This window comes from Phalacrocorax carbo, chromosome 13 (assembly GCF_963921805.1).
Source record: "Phalacrocorax carbo chromosome 13, bPhaCar2.1, whole genome shotgun sequence".
Taxonomy (NCBI): domain Eukaryota; kingdom Metazoa; phylum Chordata; class Aves; order Suliformes; family Phalacrocoracidae; genus Phalacrocorax; species Phalacrocorax carbo.
Window position 1 is genome coordinate 11457440 of NC_087525.1, and position 16973 is coordinate 11474412.

At 40.9% G+C, this 16973-nt stretch overlaps 1 protein-coding gene across 4 annotated transcripts in view; it reads left to right on the plus strand.

Annotated features, from left to right (window-relative positions):
* Window positions 1-16973, plus strand: part of BMPR1A (bone morphogenetic protein receptor type 1A) — an 85543-nt gene that overhangs the window by 25232 nt on the left and 43338 nt on the right. For 2 of the 4 annotated variants that reach the window (XM_064464812.1, XM_064464809.1), the window contains exon 2: window positions 14940-15061. The exons of 1 other annotated variant lie outside the window; for it this stretch is intronic. The gene's annotated coding sequence lies outside the window, so the exon portion shown is untranslated. Of the gene's footprint in view, window positions 1-3353; window positions 3401-14939; window positions 15062-16973 lie in introns of all 4 variants that reach the window. One more of the 4 variants, XM_064464810.1, reaches the window with a different exon arrangement.

Consider the following 16973-nt stretch of genomic DNA (forward strand, 5'->3'; position numbering starts at 1 on the left):
TATTCTTGCAAACTATCCAGTGTTGAAATCAATCAGCACTCCAAGTGTCTTCCATCATTCTTGTCAAACAGGGAATGCTGAAGTTCCAGTGAGTCATTAGTGGGGTGAAATTTGTTTCTGCAAGGAGTAAAGAAATTCAGTGGCTTTCTGGTTGGTAAGTCATATGCAAGCTTGTCACTTCAGTGTACACCTAGATGAGGCTGAATGTCTTCAGAGCCCAAGAGGTATCTGTCTGCAGTTGGACCCTTTTCTTGCTGAATCTTTGAGTAATGCTATGTATGGTCTGTGGTCTGTGTTAGGAGATTAAAACACAGAAACATATGAGATAAGAAAATCTGTCAACCTTATATGGAGGTCTTTGTTGCCTTGCCCCAAAAGTCACAGTAATGATTGCTATTTTATAAATAGTTCTAGAAGTTGCTTAGGGTGAGGAGGCAGCTGCTCTATAGACTAGGATAGTAAGTAAAAACATTTAGCTGCAGTTTTGCCTGTATAATTTTGTAAAATAGATGTCATGCATGTGAAGTGTTAAATCGGCTGAAGTTCATATAGAGCTTTAGCATAGCCTATGAAGAAGCTACCAACATTAAGCATTTTGCCGGTTCTTTTATTTCTCTATTAACCCTAGTACTTGCTTGACAGTTTAATAGAATCCAGATGATTCTCAGTGTAGAGAGGGACAAAGGTTACCTGTATATCTGAACTCCTTTTTGCATTTTTTTTCTTGGTTAAAATAAGAATTTTATTTACTAGGGTAGGAAATGAAATACCTGAGTTAAGGGAGCATGCAAAGATGCTCTGTTTTCCTTCCTCTTGAATATCCCAGAAAATAATAATGGAGCAGCAATTACTTAGGGTAATTAATAATTTAAAGTGTATCTGTAAAATTTATTTTAGCTTTTGTTAAAGTATTTGTGTTACAGGGTGTAATAATGTATATAACTGAAACAGCTCTACTTGAATTTTTTTCAAAGTTTTTTTTAAAGTTAGAATATTAACAGCAAGTGGGACAACTCTGGAAAGATAAATGATCTTCCTGTGATAGTCCATGCTCTGTGCAACAGAACTTTGTCTCCACTAAATTCAAAGTGGTCCTGCATGTGGGGAGCTCTGTTTGCTTAGTCTGAGCGGGGTGGGGGGGGCGGGTGGAGTGTCGTTTTCAGGTTTGAGGAATTTTACTTGGGATTGTTCTCTGTTCATGGACTTCAGGGCAAAAGGAAACTCACATAAATGCCTACCCCAGCGTGCACTTAACTCTAGTATATCAAGGATGCCTTTAGCAGTCATCTTGCAATGGAGAATCCACTGCAGTCATGGGTGAATCAGTCTGTAATTGATAACTCTTTAAAGAGTATTTCCTGTTTGAATTGAGATGAGATTCAAGTGTCAGCTGCTGGCTCTTGTGCCTTCACTAAATAGAAAAAGCTGCTAGTGTCAGAGGGTTTGGATTTCGGTTGGTTGCTTTTTTTTCTTGTTAAAGTCACATTAAAGAAACAAAGTCAAGTATCTTAAGTTTCTTGCAGCAGAGCAAACTTTCTGGAAGTGAAATAAACATGAAATTTAAAAAAAACAAAACAAGTAACTTAACAATGTAACTATCACAAATGTATGCGTTTCCCTAATGGCCTCTCTCAGTGTTGGTGGAAAAGCTTTTCTGTTATTCTTTATGCCACTCTGGACCTCAGACAGTGTAGTTTAACCTACATTCCCTACCTCCCAAGAATAAAGTAACTTCTTGTTTGGAGTGTGTTTTTGCTATAAAGCATGTATTAAAACATGTGGTCATAGTTCAGGAGTCGTCTTCACCTCAGGTATGCTTAACTGGCTAAAAAACACTTTATGCCTGTTTTCTCCCTTTTGCCCCTTCTTCCCTGAGCCTTGTGCTCATGTCTGTGAAGTGATGTGTCTTGAGCAAGTGCAGCAGAGAATGGTCACTTGTACTCATAAGGTCTATCTTGGAACGTCCTGTTCCTCCACAACTTGTAGGATGATGCTTTAACTTCTATATTTGTCTGTTAAAATGTGTCTGAAGGAAAGCGTCTGTCAGTTAAGTTTGTTAGCATATGTCAGGATTGTCAGAGTGGTCAAAGGTGTGTGCGGAATACCAAGCGCTTCGGAGCTCTCAGCAGCGTTAAGCGGATGGGTGCTTTTTAGCTTGGGTAGTATCACGCCTCAGGTGCCTGTAGAGCTTTGACAAAAACCTCTCCCTGGCTGCAGAAGCTATGGGTTTAATTTAGTCATTCTTTTTAAAGTGCTATTTTTCAGGATACAGCCCATCTTTTACAGTATTTGTTCATAAAAGGTGGTTTTGCTATATAAAATGAACCTGATCCCAGGCAGTTAACCAGAAGAGATCTGTATTGTTCTCTGTAAGTGGCCTGTCACCAGTACTTACCACAATTTTTTTTCATTGTGGGTTTTCTAAGAGAAAGGGGGGGAAAAAAAAAAAAGCTTAGTATTTAGATAACTATAAAGCGTGTCCAATGATGAGTTTTCCTGCCCTGTGTTTGTGTGTGCCCTTCAGGTCTATTCTGTATGTAGTGGTGGGTTGGGGTGTTTTTTGTGTGGGTTTTTTGGGTTGTTTGGTTTTTTTTGGGGGGGTGGGGTGGGGTGGGGGTGGTGTTATTTGGGGTTTGTTGTGTTGGTTGGTTGGGGTTTTTTGTTGTTGTTTTTGTTTGGTTTTTTTTCCCCAAATCTGTCATTAGAAATCTTAGGTCAACTTGAAAGGGTCCATGATTTGGTGGCCAAAGGCCTGCAGGCAGTATAGCATTCCAGTGTTCTGAATGTGTAATTGTTAGACCTAATAGCTGAAATGGCTGAGGATTTCTGAGCAGCTTGGTCTCTGTGCGGAATTACCCATGTGTATTACTTTCTCCATGGTGCAGCATTGCCTTACTCTAACCTATTCACCTCAGCTGGAGCAGAGATTGAGGCCTGAGTTTAGACTTGCAAATCAAGTTCTGTATCGTCATGCAAGGATTGAAATTCTTTTTTTTATGGTCATAACTTCTAAGATCCTAATGAGTAAAAGGGTACTTTAGCAGTATCCAGTTTATTATTTGGTATATTCCTTCTAATTCCCCTAATTAATTTTTTTTCTGAAATAAGTGCCTAAAGAAATTTCAGGGTCCAAGTATGCAGGAATAAGTCCCTAGTGCTAACTTCTTAAAAAACCACTTCTGATTCCATAATTACAGCTTTCTTTTGAGTTCTTTATACTTTTAAAAATGTGTAATCTCTTCTGAAAAAAAAAAGATTACTTGTGTTTTCTGGGGATGGGACTAAGAGTTGTTTGAGTAACACATCAGTCTTAGTTTATCAGGAAGAGTACTACCCTGGTTTTTTTTTAACAGATGAAGTTCAGTCCACTTGAGGTCAGATGAAATCAAATGCTACCAAGGTAATTTCATATGGTTTTCTGGATTATAAAGCGCTCTTACACTTTTCCTTATATACAGAATGGGTTTTTTTGTACCATTGAATTACGAAAAGTGACAAAACTTCTGCTTCTGTGTCTTCTCTGACAAAGACTTTCAGTTGTTTCTGTAACATCAGTAAATTGTGGAAAGAACATCCCTTTAGATAACCATGTGGAACGTTGTGCATTAGAAGAATATCAGATTATGACTTTCTGAAGTCTTAGCCAAAAGAATCTAATGTATAGACCATGGAAATACCTAAAGTTTAGATACTACACTTGGATCAAATGAATTCTGAAATTGTCTAGACTAATGTGAAATATTTTTATATGCTTTCTTTTTGTTTTGTTATACAGTATTGTATGGTTAGTGACTTTAAAGAGAGCAGGAGACTGGATGTAATGGCTTTTATCTTTAGCTAAAAGGTGGTGTCTGCAAAAGACTCCTGTGCTTGATTATCTCCCCTAAAGACTGTTTTGGGGAGTTTGGTTATTCTCCAAATCCTATCACTATTCCACAGAAATTAGGTTGTATTCTGGGGAACATGGATGGGCCTACTGGGAACCAAACTTTATGTATTTATCAATGGCTCAGTGTCCAGATGGAGATTGGTGACAACTGGTGTCCCTCAGGGGTCTATAATGGGACCAGTACTGTTGAATATCTCCATCAATGGCATAGTGGGATCAAGTGCACTCTCAGCAGATTTGCAGGTGACGCCAAGCTGAGTGGTGCAGTTGATACACCTGAGGGATGGGATGCCATCCAGAGGGACCTGGAAGAGCTTGAGAAATGGGTCTGTTTGAAACTCTTGCGGTTCAACGGGGCCATGTGCAGGGTCCTGCACCTGGGTTGGGGCAACCCCTGATATTATCTGCCTGATAGGCTGGGGATGAAGTGATTGAGAGCAGCCCTGAGGAGAAGGACTTGGGGGTACTGGTGGATGAAAAGCTGGACATGAGCCAGCAATGTGCACTCGCAGCCCAGAAGGCCAGCCGTATCCTGGGCTGCATCCCCAGCAGCGTGGGCAGCAGGGCGAGGGAAGGGGTTCTGCCCCTCTGCTCTGGTGAGACCCCACCTGCAGTACTGCACCCAGCTCTGGGGCCCTCAGCACAGGAAGGACATGGAGCTGTTAGAGCAGGTCCAGAGGAGGCCACAAAAATGATCCGAGGGCCAGAGCACCTCTCCTACGAGGACAGGCAGAGAGTTGGGGTTGTTCAGCCTGGAGAAGAGAAGGCTGCGGGGAGACCTTATTGTGGCCTTTCAGTACTTAAAAGGGGACTATAGGGAGGATGGGGGCAACCTCTTTAGCAAGGCCTGTTGTGACAGGACAAGGGGTAAGGGTTTTAAACTAAAGGAGGGTAGATTTAGACTAGATACAAGGGAGACACTTTTTGCTATGAGGGTGGTGAAACACTGGCCCAGGTTGCCCAGAGAGGTGGGAGGTGCCCCATCCCTGGAAATACTCAAGGTCAGGCTGGACAAGGCTCTGAGCAACCTGATCTATTGAAGATGTCCCTGCTCACTGCAGGGGGGTTGGAATAGGTGGCCTTTAAAGGTCCTTTCCAACCTAAACCATTCTATAACTCTATATATATCCTTATGTAGATGATTGTCAACAGCTGGAATCTCCGAAGGATGCACAGACCTTTTGCAGCATTCTAAGCTGCCACATGTGCTTCCTATTTTAGCATCTTTATTGTAGTCAGTTTTTCCCAAAGCAGTATTGATAAGTCATAACTAGTCTGAAGGAAAACATTTTGCAATGCACTTTAATAAAAATCTAGTGTTGATTAAAGTATGACTGATCAGTTATAGAAAGCAAAATATGCACTGTGTGTTTTTTTTATCACTAGGGATTACATCAATTGGAGCCTAAATGTAGGGTTTAGTGTATAAATACGAACATTCTTTATGTTCTTGATATGATGCACACTGCATGAATTTCATTTAAATGTACTTCCCTTGATTTTGTAGTCACTGCCAATTTTAAGATTTAATGACAGTTGACTGATTCTTTCATTTTACTTTACAATGGTGTAAACAAACGCGAATATTAAGGTTTATATGTTTTAGCAGAACTTAAACAGATCTTATTGAGAAAGGCAAGAATTCTGTGCTTTTGTCCCTCTAATGCCAATAGGATTTTGGTTTCAGTACAGGCCCTTTAATAGAATATGTGCATTTTTATAGCTCCAGGGGGAGAAAAATGTTCAACTCTGTCTCTGTGCCAGCTGCTAACTTCTGGACGGTAAGGTTTCCATATTCTTTTTAAATAGTTCTCATCGCTGACAACTGAAATTCACAATGACTGGCCATCAACTCTTTTCTGTCTGTCAGATCCAGTAGGGGAAAAACATTCATACTTTGCGTGTTCTGCTGTGAAAGACCGAGTTCTGACAGAGATATAGGTGTTGATTTTGCTTTTGCGGAGGAACACTTTTGAGTTAATAAAGAAGTGTTTTTATGATTTTTAGAAGAACATTAATTGTAAGGACTCTTAGTACTCAGTCTGTTCAAACTGCCAAAAATGTCTAGATATGTTTGTGTTCTCATATCTGAATGAAAAAGTAATTTTTTTGAGCTCCAGCACATGTTGCATTCCCCCAGGAGTATTATTTTACTATGCTGAATGTTAGAGTGTAGTCCACATCGTTTTCTGTAGAAAAACTTCTGTACCTGTGCATGGTAAAGGCCTTTAACCATTTGGGCAGGGATGTCTGAGGTGTCTCCTGATTTCCTTAGAGACACTGTCACGCTTCCATGTGTTCAGGGCTGTTGAGATGATGGCTTTGACTTAGTGGTTTGCTGAAGGCAGTGATCTCCTTGGAAAGGTTTTCTCATTCCCAACTATGTGTTCCTGTCACCTGTGTTCCTTGTCAGAAGTTACCAACCCCACAAGCTATGTTTAATATGATTCTGTGTGGTTATGTGTATTGGGTTTGTGAGACGAGGTTTTGGTGGGGGGAGCTACAGGGGTGGCTTCTGTGAGAAGCTGCTAGGAGCTTCCCCCATGTCTGACACAGCCAACACCAGCTGGCTCCAAGACGGACCCGCTGCTGGCGAGGGCCATCAGGGATGGTGGTGGCGCCTTGGGATAACATATTTAAGGGGGGGAGGGGGGACAATGTGCACAACGGCAACTGCAGCTGGAGGAGGAGTGAGAATATGTGAGAGGAACAGCCCTGCAGACACCCAGGTCAGTGAGGAAGGAGGGGGAGGCGGTGTTCCAGGTGCCGCAGCAGAGACTCCCCTGCAGTCTGTGGTGAAGACCATGGTGAGGCAGGCTGTGCCCCTGCAGCCCGTGGAGGTTAACAGTGGTGCAGAGATACACCTGCACCCCATGGAGGACCCCATGTCAGAGCAGGTGTCTGAAGGAGGCTGTGACCCTGTGGGAAGCCCACACTGGAGCAGTCTGTTCCTGAAGGACTGCACCCTGGGGAAAAGACCCACGCTGGAGCAGTTCCTGAAGAACTGTAGCCCATGGGAAGGGCCCACGTTGAAGCATGGGAAGAGTGTGAGCAGTCTTCCCCCTGAGGAGGAAGGAGCAGCGGAGACAATGTGTGATGAACTGACCACAACCCCTATTCCCTGTTCCCCTGCACCACTGATGGGGAGGAGGGAGAGAACTCAGGAGTGAAGTTGTGCCCGGGAAGAAGGGAGGGGTGGGTGGGAAGGTGTTTCTAAGATTTGATTTCTGATTTTCCTCTTCTGATTTGATCAGTAATAAATTAAACTAATTTCCCCAAGTCAAGTCTGTTTTGCCCATGAGGGTGATTGGTGAGTGATCTCTCCCCACTTTCTCGACCGTGACCAGCTGAGGAGGGGAGTGATAGAACAGCTTTGGTGGGCACCCAGTGTCCAGCCAGGGTCAATCCACCACACCATGGTTCATTTTAAAAATGAAAGAAACCAAACATTAACCTTACATACCCATGCAGAGGTATAGGTCAATGTGACAGAACATTAGTGCAATTTTGGGATCTTGTTTGTTCTGTAGTATTTTGATAGCGCCCAAGACCATAGGATTTTAAAGTTCTGGCAGAACTTTTTTTTTAATCAAAGAGTTCCTGAAAATGTTTCTCACTGTTCAAATTACTCTGTAAAAAGACAAATTGAAGAAATACTTGAACTTTTGCAGGAATCTCAGGGGGAGGGAGAAGAGGATTGCCTATCAAAACGTGGTCTAATATGTCCTGCGGCACAGGCAGAAGCTAGATTTCATTGGCTCTTTTGTCAGGAAGAAATTGAAGTCTGGGCAGCATTCCCAGGATCAACATTATGATAAGAACGCGCGCTTCTGGGTCTGTGTGCCAAGTGATCAGATTTTATGGTTGCTTCCATCCACACAAGGCAACCTGTTACCAGGTGGCGAGTAGGGCCCAGCGAGGCTCTGAAGCATGCTGGGAAAGTCGACTAGGAAATTTGCCTGATGGCTAAACAGTATGGAGCCTGCGTGTTTTTTTAATAAATTTTTGAGACTCGGGAAGGCTTGCGAAGTCCATGGTATCACAGCTAGCGTTATGTTTTCAGGGGTGTCGAATGCAGCAGAAGACTGTTAATCGTGGGGCCAGTCTGTCATCAGTATCCGGAGAGGAAGTTCAGACTGTGGCTGGAGGAGCTTTGGGTTGGGTACCTCCAAAGTTGAGGTAAACCAGTTCGGTTTTAGATCTCTCTTGAAAAGCAAAAGTACATGTTAGAGAACTGTTTTGGATACTTGGAGAGCTGTGGGATCTGATGAAAGAAGGAGTTGCACAGGAAAGGCTTTAGCCCAGTTGTTTTTTGACAAAGCTTGGCAAGTCAGATTCTGACTTGACCTCTCCAAGCTGAACGAACTGTCTGGCTTTGATGCGTCACCAGTGCTGCAGGCTGATGGGATTGCCTTTCAGGGTGGCCTGCTATATAACCGCTTTGTTTTAACAGCGAGCTGCTTTCAGATTCTTTTTAGCCCCAAAGTATGGACAGTCAGCCGAATTTTTTTTTTTTTTTTTCCTTCCCCCAGCTTCTACTGGCTCATTAGACAAAGAACATTTAAGACGACTGAGAGGAATACTGCAGCTTCACTGGGAGCGCAGAGCCTGCTCTCACAGCACAGCAGGCTGTGGAGTCCTTCAGATGACTCCAGATGGTGTAGCTAGGTATGCCAAAATAAAATATACAAGATATCCTCTAAGAAATCAGGAGGCTTAAAGTCTTTCTACTCTAGGAAATTACATCTGCCAGGACAAAGTAAAAGCCTGGTGGAATTTTCTGGCCCTACTGCTGAGTCAGACTCTCATTATGGGTCTAAGGAGGTTTATGTCTGGATTCTCATAGACCCAATAATGAATTCCTTGTGTCACCAGATGCTGTGAAGAGTACAGTGCATTGTGATTTATGCAGATTCATGTCATTCTGGAAAATGCATCCTGCCTGTCTGGTACTGCACAGTCCCCGCCTTGCTCAGGAATTTATTAGTGTTCTAGTACTTCTAGATATGCCCTGGGGCAGTGATTTTTCAGGAGCTTGATCGTGTAGAGTGCTTTGTCTTACATCTCGGCAGGAAACTCAGATGGTGAAAACAGAAACATGTAACAAGGGCAGGGAGAGTGCCTAGCTGTGAAGCAGACCTATTCAGGGCGTCTTCTGTCTGTGAGCTTGCATGGTTGTAAGGCCCAGCAGAAAAAGCTCAGGTTGTTTTAGGGCACAGATTCTTTCCTCCAGTGTCAAGGGACCAAATGATGTGACATGTGAAGAGTCCTCCAGTACCTCCCGAGTAGACAAGGTCTTTAAGGACGTAGAATAGCAGCTGTCTCTCTTCTGTAAGAAAAATTACGTCAGTGTGCTAGGCCTAGTCCAGTGATTTAACTTCCGACTAATAATGTTCATGAAATAAATTAAAATTCTGTCTCAGAAGAAAGTTGCTTGCCTCTGATAGAGAAGAAATTTTTCCTAAAAAGAGGGAGACTTGACTTAAAAAAAATGCAGTTGTATTTTTTTTAATTGTACGGATTTGTCCTATATTTTCTGTCAGACTGGAAATGAAAGGTCAGTCAGGACGTTTTGCACTAGTGGCAGCAGCACCCGGTATTCTACCTGCCTGCACAACCAACCAGCCAGGTTAGCTTAGTACTTAAATTGACCAGTTGATGCTTAAGTCTGCATTATTTATATGTGTTATCTTGTTTTCATCAAATTATTCCAAGGTAGTATTTCTGAAGAAGTTCTGTAAACCTCCCCACAAAGGATTACAAATTTTTTCTGCACTAAAGGATCCATGCAGTAATCAATAAAGACAACAAAAACTAGGCTTTCTGAGAACAACCTGGAAGTGCTGAAAAGATCAGCGGTATTCTGAACTAATTTGAGAGTCTTGACCAGATATATAGAAAGGCCAAACCACTGTAATACAGATATGAGGAATATGAAGTGCTAGAATACTGTATTATTCCTTGGATTTTTAATAACTTTCAAGAATAACTTGGTGATTGTTTATTAAAACTCAAGGGAATGCAGGCATAAAATTAATTTTAAAAATTAGCTTTCATGTAGGTATATCTTTATTGAATTGACCTTGAATGATTTTGAACTAGCTTAACTTAAGGATTGCACAAATGTGCTTGAACCATATTTCAGGTTCTTAATTCCCATCTTGCTACCAGGAAAACTTGGTGACCAGAGGCTAGAAAGTGATATGCTTGCTCACCCAGTCCATTTTATTTCATACAACAGTCCCACTGAATTTGGAAGGGTTTGTTCAATGAGGTGTTCTTGCTCATATACCTTCACTGTTCCACAGGCAAACCCACCAAGCCCCAAATGTGCTTCAGGCGGTTTGATGTTTGCTCTCCCCAGCATGCTGTGGGGTTTTTCTCACATGTAAATTTGTTAAAAGGTTTTTCTTACGAAATTCATGTCCTTGGACATGAACTTTGAAGTAGGATTTGGAAACTTGGTGTGGCTGCTTTCCCTTTAAAATTCCATTCAAATCTCACAGCTGTAGCAGCCTTCTAAAAGCAGTATATACTCACTATTTTTCAAATTCTCCCTAGCTTACAGCAACTCTGGCTAAATTTTCTAGTCGCAGTCATGAGACTGTTAACTGAAGCATCTTCGAGGCTGCCATCTGGGCCTGCAGTGTGTTTTTGTGTCCATAGATTTCTAACAAAAAGTCTTTTGTTTAGGACTATAGTTTATCCGATAATGAATAATTCTGTGTCTGAAACCTCTCCCATCTATGGTTAACAGAGCCATCAGCTGGCCCTGAACTCTCTGACACTGCATACAGACATGTTGCTAGCACAACCTGCTTTTCTCCTTCTCCCCTTTGCTCCCACCCCAAATCAGATGCTGAAGGTTATTACCCCTAGGGTTTTTTCTGATTTAACTCCGTCTGTTATCACGCCAGACCATGCCTGTGACCTGACTGGAATTTACAGGAACTTTAAAAGAAGTTCTGTTTCATAAATTGGGATAAAGGTGTGATTAGTTGAACAGTTAACCCTGTGGAAGTGAAGCGCTGGTGGCTGGAGGAAGTTAAAAATGGGGAAAGAAGTAAGTGGAATCTGGAGTGAATGGAGAATTATTTAACCCACAGTCTGTACCAATGTGTCCTTATATGATAATGTACTTAATTGCAATTAAATTACTTTAACTGTTATGTTACTTTAATTAAAGTTACTTTCCAAACTTATGTTCCTTAAACACATAATTTTGCATTTAATATGCACACCCGAGTTAGATGTCTAATAGCACAAAGATTTGCCACTTACACCCTTCTGTTTCTAAAAACTGTGGTAAGTGAATTTTCATTCAAAGGTAAAGCCCTTCTGAGCATCCTGTCTTCCTGGAATTGCAGATTTCCCACATGCCAACCTTTCCTCCCTCTTTTTGGGCTAAAAGCTGTGGTACTTATTCAGCTATAGATTTGTCAGGGTACTGGATGTTTATAGCTGTCTCAGGAATGCCCTTCATCTACCTCTGGTGTCTTACTCTGCTGTAAAATTTCTAGTTCACACTGAAGGACTGAAAGTTTGTTGGTTTGTTTTTTTTTTTCTCTCTCTTCAAAGGGCAATTTTAAAACTTTGGCATATTTCCCCAACTGTAAGAAGTAACAAGGTGCTTTCAGGAGGAAGAGATAATTTAAGATAAATAAAGTAATTGAGCTTGAAACTGTGGTGAGGCAGTTGAGGCAAAGGGGGAATGAACTGGAGGAACAGAGCACAGGGAGTGTCAAGTGCCAAGGAAGTTTTTTCACTTCAAAAGAGGAGACAGGTCGGGGAGTGAGTTGGATGTGGCCCTGGAGCTGGAGGAACTGGAGCTACTGAGAAGGGAAGCAGGATCTAGATGTAAGTGGGAAGATGAGAAAAAGGAATCCGCAGCCTGGGTACAGTTTTCTCCTCAAAGTGAGTCAGTCTGGTTTGAGCTTTGCCACTGCAAGTCCCTCCTGTCTCTGTCCTGCTCGTGGCCGTTGGTTCCTGCCCTCTGCCCTGCATTAGCAGGGTAGCCCTTTCCCTCCCACACACAGGATGAGGCTTAAATCAGCTCATCTGAGATATTCTGACTGTTCCCTGGGACCTGCCGATGGCAGAAAATTTACAGTTCTCTGGGTTAGCTAGGTAATTAGGGTATTCATGTAATTCAGATTTTTCTTTTCCCAGATTGGGTGCTGATATTTCTGAGTGAACAGTATATGACGATCCTGAATTTAATCTTAACACTTACAGAAATTCCCAGATAATCTGGATTTAATATGTAACTAGTTAGAAGCGCTGTGAGGCTCTGTACTTTTGAATTTGTTCGTGCTTTTGTAGTCATTGTAGTAGACGAAGTTCTAATAAAGTAAAGGTGGAGTTGTGCGAATAACTTAGTAGTTTTGTTCTTGATAGCATTTCTCTGGAAGATGCCATCAAGAATGACACTAAACGTCTTGTAAAACTAATGCATTAATAATTGAGCCTTTTGGGTAATTATATAAAATATCTAAATAAAGTTATTTTTATAAAATGTTTTATAAACTTACAAACATTATAAACATACTTTATAAAGTCTGTTTGGAGTAGCATCTTAATCTGGTGAAGAAATGGAAGAAATAGTAGCACAGGTTATTTGCATAAATTAATGGTTATCATTAACTTCACTCCCATCTCTGATAGAGGTTTTGTAGTTCCCCTCCTAAAAAAGGGAGAGATGGATTTGGAACTGACACCAAAATTCAGTAAGTCATGGAAGAGGCTGTGTCCCCATTACCAAGCAGTGTGGTGTAATAGGACCAGATCTGTCAGGTGCTGGGAACCTGGCATCCACACTATACAGGTTGTGAGGGTTTTATTTTAAGCTGGTCCTCGTCCGATTCTGTGGCTGAATTCCTGTTAGTGGCTGGAGCATGTACAATGTGTACCAGAAGCTCATGCTCTGATCTAGTTTTATTCAAAAGAAATCTGGTTCATGTACTTGGAGACTGCTTTGCAATGTAAAGCACAGCAAGGAAAATAGGGTTGTTGGCAGATTGACTTCAAAAGCGCAGTCCTGATTTGAATTAAAATGCTAATGTAGACATACCTGGAGTCATGCAGAGGGAAGTTTGCTAAAATAATTTTGTTTGGTAGGAGAGCTTGGATATCTGATACATGGGGGTGGGATCAGGAAATGCAATGAATGCTTACAGAAATCAAGAGTTACTAAGATTTTCATCAGTTTGGGAGTTCAGAAAAAATAAAAAGAGGACATAGTTTTAAAAACAAAAGAAAATCAGCATTGTTCAGAAACGCCTTTACCCTTGTAAAAGCAGCCTTTTTAAATAATACAAAGTGGCCTTTGTATAAGTCAGATGCTAGATATAGGGGGATTGGAGGTGTTGTAAAAACAGAAAGCACACCAACCTTTTTCTGTTTATAGTTGTTTCTTTTGGACTCCAACAGATGATGAACTCAAGTTCTTTGATTATAGGGAGAAAGAAATGGATATATTTTGCAGATTCTTTACAAGCTTACTTTAAGAAAGTGAAAACAATATCTGCCAACACTTCTGCGTGGCAAGAATGTTTTTTTCAGTTTACCCTGGAAGAAATAGCAGTGAAGTGTCAGCCTGTCTGCTCAGTGGAGACAGTTGTCTTTAAGAACTGGGGCTATCTGATATTCAGAATGGTTTCAGGTTACCATTTTACACAAATTTATTATTTATTACCAAGACTATTAAACCTCAGCATGTGAGGAACAGTGCTTATAAATTGACATGGAGACAGAAGTATTCTGACCTTCTTGTAATGGTAAAGGACTTGTGGTGCTTAGAAAGGAAAAGAGAAGGGAAGTGGATGCTTAAACTCTTCCTCTGCCGGAGATCATGGAGGCACATGGTTTGTCCATCCCTATTCCCGGTACCGTTGGCATTGGCATTCAAAAATAAGTCATTAAATCTCTACTCTGTAAGACTGATTGTATGTTTTTTTTAACAGCATAGCTGGATTACCGATGTTTGAGCCTTTGTGTTACTTTCAAGGTTATGCTTGCAGTCGTAAGAGAAGGACTTCTAAATGATAAAATTCTTGTATGACCATTTTGAAAGCTTCAGATGATGGAAACATTCAAAGGTTGTGACACTGTGATAAAATGGGAAAAACTGGTGATAGGTGGCATATGCTCAAGATGGAGTCTAGGTAGTACAGCTGATAACAGCCAGCTTGGCTATCCACAATGCATTTGAAAACCTTGGGACTTGACACAAGTCAGGCTTGCTCACAGTGCCAGGTAGGAGCCTGTACTGTGTGTCCCTCTAATGCCTGGAGGTGCTCCAGTTCAAAAACACGAACAAAAAGTCAAACCCACGCTGTTGCCAGTACTTTTTCTCCAAATTCTTGGCTTGCTTTTTCTTTCCAGGAGTAACCATGCCTGTGTGCGGCTACAATAAACTTGTTGACTATTTCTCAGTATATTGCAGTTCCTTGTGTACTGGAACTAATGGGCAACATCAGTGGATTTTTATTGTGAAGCTGCAGTCTTACAGATTCGCTGGTGTTTAATAAAGACTGACTTCCGCATTTTTTGTTTGGTTTTTCCATTGGTGTCACCAACACTGTGTCCTTCCTCTAGTATGCTGACTGTTTAAAAAAACATAAATAAAAAATTGGAGAAGCCTGGTATCTGGAGGCTTGCAAACCTGGCTGGTATAGACCAGGTGAATCCAAGTTATTGGGAGAGATCAGAAAGGCTTATTTTCATAGGAAGACTAGCTACAGACATTTTTAACACCCTTCCTCCCTGACATCAGCATTCATTAGTGAATAACTTCATGATATAATATAAATAAAATTAATTTTAAATGCTTTTTAATGTTAGTATTTTACAAATACACTGGAACTCCACAACTATTAGAAGTGCAGGAGCCTAAGTAGTTTTTTCTAGCTAGGAGCAGTTCACCATAGGAGATGGCTTCTGTAATTCCAGATACTGGTATCTGCAATGTGCAGTTCACATTATGTACTATAAACTGTCAATACAATTTCATTGGATATCTGTTAAGTCAAATTCTCTTCCTGTCCTACAGATCAATAGAAATATGCATTTCCATAATATCACCTTTGAACTAATGAAGTGGAAGTACAGATGAAAACAGTCTGGAGGAAGCTTGAAGTACAATACAGTTCCTTTCAGTTTCCTAATTCTGAGGTAAGGTTAATGCATGCAAAATTTTATTTCAAGTATTTCAAGGGCAAAAAGCATAAGCAGCCACCATATGTTTATAAAAAATTCTGAGCTTGCTTTTTTTATGCTAGTGGCAGTCTTTAAGACCATACTGAAACAGCTGTTTCATCTACTCCCTGTCCATGTTTCAGTTATGAAAAAAGACAAAACAGCATCGACTACAGACACAACTGTTACAGAAAGATACATTGGAAAAAAGTTACCGTATCAGACAAATTTTATTTGGTACAATCTGTCTGTTCGTGGTTATTACTAATGCTTTAGTTGAAATGAAGGACTGGTAACGCAATTAAGTGACATGCCTGTTGGGCATCTTGTCTTCTGGCACAGCGTTTGATTGGTACAAAATGTTATTATGCTGGGTTTTTTTATTAGTACTGCTATTAATAAAACCTTATGGATGTTCTTCATACTAAATTCCACTGCTTCGGTATCTTAAAGGCATTCCTGTGATTGATTATGAGTGACAGGGGTGTTTGGTTCATAGTTTGCTGCTTTTTTTCCTTTATGTAGCTAAGAGACTAAGTAGAATAATCCTGAAATGTCAGATTTCTGACATATTTCAGAATTCTCTTCTGCATCATTAAATCTGTTTAAAGAAAAACAGTGAGCACTGGCCCTTCTACATCTAGCTTCTCACTGTTCCAGTTGTGCTTAACTGGAGCTGAGGCAATGCCCACATACAGTGGTTTTTAAGCTGCGATGCTGCTGGCCTTTCCCACTTTTCCCCATTTGAGTAGAAATGGGGTGTCTATAACAGGTGTGACAGCTTCAGAGACTTACTCTAGCAGGTTTCACCAGTAGTCATCTGCTTGTTCTCAAAGGGAGTTTGCATCTCAGATTATGTTATTTTGCAGATTTTGGCCACTGTTACAAACAGATGTTGAACCCCTTTTCAAGAAAACAGAAACTTTACTTACAACAGGACTGTACCTCTTTCACTTACGGGGATCAGCCAAGGTATCTTAACATGTATTTGACTGACAGAGAGAAGCATGTGTCTTCTTTTGGAGGTCAAACTTTGGAGAAACAGCTCCAAGGGAAAGATCAGTACTGAATTCAGCTAACCCATATTTTATCTTCAGCTGACTTATTGCTCAAAGCCTGTAATTTTCTGCACACCATAAGCAAATTCACAAAGCTATGAAGTTGGAACCCGTGTTGCCAAGTGCAAAATTTGTAGTCAATCTACAGTAATTCAGGAAAGGAATATCGTTGTCTGGTCTACATGCTGAACGCGTGTGTTGACGATGTATGGTAGCTTCTTTCACCTTCCTATTTTACTCAAGTTTTTTTATGCCTGTCAAGACAAGAAGACAGGCAAGTACTATTTCTTCTCATTCAATCACATATTCCTAAAAAGATGTTGGATAATTCACAGGCCCGTTTTACTGTGCATCTCGCAAACAAAGCAGCAGCTAGCATAGATTTAACATACTTGTTTACTGCTCAGGAGTAAAGGACTTGGAGTCAGTGCTGAAAATTACAGTCTTTGCACTGACACAAAACCAAGAACTAATTTCCTTTTCCTCCCTGAGGAGGGGAGCAGATCATTTCTTCTCCAATGAGAGAGCTGAACAACAAATAACAGTTCTCAAACTGTTTATCAGTAGAGGGACTCTGCAGATGAAGGACTGTCTTGAAAGATCACTCTTGTCTACCAGAAAGAACAGTTTCTGTTCTCAGGCTTGTAATTACAAGCAAATTTCAAAATTGAGATTACGTGTTTGGGAAACATGTGCATACTAATAAAGACTGTACTTTAAGAGTTATTTGTAGCATTAAATAGCTTTATTAACCTAGATGGTCTGCTGTGGACACAAGAACCACATCAGCCATTGATATGCTAAAGCGAAAGGATAATTTGTGTTTGGGT